We start from the raw sequence: 2837 nt of genomic DNA, 5'->3' as shown, positions 1-2837 counted from the left end.
TATATATATAATATGGATCACTAACTTCCTGTCATTGTCAGCAGATAGAAGGACCCCACACAAAACCAGAACATCTTCTGCACCGTCCTCCTCCTCTGTCAGCCACGCCTCCTCTTCTTCATCCCTCCATTTCCTTCTTGTTTCTCCATCCACCCTCTGCCCCCCCTCCACCTCTGTCCCCACACCCTCCTGCTCTGACAGTGATAAATGGAGGCTCACAGAGATGACAGCATCATTACTCATTCTCAGCAGCGACACCACCTAGGACAGAAAGAAGAAAAGAGAGGAAGAGGAAGGCTGAAGGACGGGATAAGAGAGGAAGATGTGGATGGAGGAGAGGAGCTCCTGCTGAGGGTGTTTTTTTTACGATTCAGAGCCCTAAAACCTCCAGAGGAGGTGATGCTGAGGTGTTTATTAGAGTTGAGAAAAAGTAGAACAGCTGTTGATGCTCTCTGCAACCTGGCAACTGGAGAATCATCCGTTTTATGAAGCAGGTCGTTGCCTTGTTGGAGAAACCGTGTCTGCCCATGTTCCAGCTTCATACCATAACCTTCGTCTTCCAGGATCATCGTGGGTCAAAGGGTCACCACCAAGACCGCTGTGATCAACCTGAGCAGCTCTACTTCAACATCTCATGTTGGACTGAACTGAACCTTCAACGAAAAAGAAAGTTGCTCAAATCAAACAATCAAATAGAGCAAGACTAGTCTAGAGAGGCAGGGAGTACCTGGTATGTACCTTGTAAGTACTGTGTGTGTACCATGGTATCTGGTATAGAGCCTGTAAGTACCAGGCATGCACCCTATAAATACCAGGTGTGTATCATAAGTATTTGGTATGTACCTGGTAAGTACCAAGTATGTACCTTATCCTGATGCATGTTCAATAATCCAGGTAGAAAAAATCTAAATAATAAAACAAAGTTAAGTCAGGTCCTCTGGATGGGTTCCAAAACAAAAGTGAAAAGTTTTTTTGTTTTGTTTTTTGAACCCGTCCAGAGGACCTGACTTAACTTTTTTAGAAGTATGTACCTTGTACGTTTCTGGCATGTACCGGTACATAAGTATCCTATGTATTTACCTCGCACGCATTATCAGGTATGCACAAGTTTTGTAGCCCAGTATCCATCCATTTTCTTCACGTACGTCTTCCTTTTTGGGTCGCAGGGGGTCACCGGTGTCCATATCCAGCAGTCACTGTGCATAGGGAGGGGGACACCCTGGACAGGTCTCCAGTCCATCACAGAGACACAAACGAGACAATCATTCACTCTCTCGCTCACACCTGTTTAGCGTTACCAATCAGCTTAACATGCATGTTTTTAGTCCGCGGGAGAAAACCCACGCATGTACAGAGAGAACATGCAAACTCAACCCGGAAAGGCCCTGGGCTGGGATTTGAACCAGCGACCTTCTCTCTGAGAGGTGGCAGCTCTACCAACTGTGCCACTGTACCCAATACCTGGTCTGTACACAGAAAGTACTGAATCATATGAGATTTTACCACCAAAAGGGTATAAAGTCTTATTCCACTGCATTAATGCAGACTCAGTGAACACACACACACTTGGGGGTAACTCATGGGCACAAGTCAGAGCAACAAATGATGTGTCACAAAAAGAAGGAGACGAGTTAAAAGAATAATTCCCCTCCGTCCTCTCAGAGGGAAATGAGCTGCAGAAATGTGGAGGGAGAGAGGGAACGTGGGATGAGGTGGTGCAGAGTGATGGAGAGGGAAGTGTGTTCCGTGTCAGCTTGATAAATGTGGTGCAGGAGCCATTGTGTTGGTGGAGGAGTTGGAGGCCACCAGATAACACCGGAGCAAGGCCCGGGCTGTCCCACAAACACACACCAACAAACACGCCCACACTTAATGACCTTGGAATGACTTTATCTGCTGCTTCACTTTATCGTCAAATATTAAATTAGGATTTCTGTTTGCTCCTGGTGCTGCCCAGCTGCTTCAAAACACAATTATGATTGTAACGTTGGCACAAGCACCCCGAAGAAATGTGCACAACATGCAAGAAAGTGAGCAACAACTGTTGTTCTGGAGCAGAATATAATAAATAAAAACACAAACAAAACAACAAAGGTTGGAGGTTAGTTATGCACGTGTGGTGCCCTCTAGTGGTTTGGAAACGAAATGTTTTAAATTTTGAAACAAAAGAAATGAATAAAAGACCACTCTACTCCTGACACAATTTAAAAAAACTACATTTCATCTTAGAATAATTGACAATAAAGTAAGAAAGTAATTTCAGTGCATAAAGCTGTAAAAAAAATCACAATAATTCAGATATTTTGTGTGTATTATCTGTGTAAAAACCCTGCTGTGTGACCTTTGAGCCCTCAGGTGTCGGCAGCAGGAACCATCAACCCTTGGTGGTTCGGTGACTTTGTAACTTTTATACTTTTTTAAATGTTTAACTTAATTCAAATATATTGTCCACACACTGACATCTCTGAAATTCCTTCCAAACCATTGTTAGTTTATTTTTAAATCTGCTTCAACATACTGGCTTTTTTGTTGTTGTCTTATGCTACTTTTAGCTTTCAGCTACTGTTCAAACATTTTTAGGTCGTATGCTCCTTTTAATTAATGCTCTTTTAGCTAGCCTTTCGCTGCTTTTACCAACCATCCTTTTTAGCTTTTAGACAGGCTTAAGCTACTTTTTTCATCTCATTTGCTACTTTTAGCTACCCTTTTCTGCATGTAGCTCACATTTGACTACTTTTAGCAACCATTTAATTCCTTTGAACTTTTAGCTAGCTCTTTTACATTTAGCTGTTAGCTAGCTGTTTGCTAATTTTAGCTTTTGTTCTGCTACATTTAGC

This window comes from Nematolebias whitei, chromosome 16, assembly GCF_014905685.2.
Source record: "Nematolebias whitei isolate Nwh7 chromosome 16, NemWhi1, whole genome shotgun sequence".
In the NCBI taxonomy this organism is placed as follows: Eukaryota; Metazoa; Chordata; class Actinopteri; order Cyprinodontiformes; family Rivulidae; genus Nematolebias; species Nematolebias whitei.
This window is presented reverse-complemented; position numbering follows the sequence as displayed.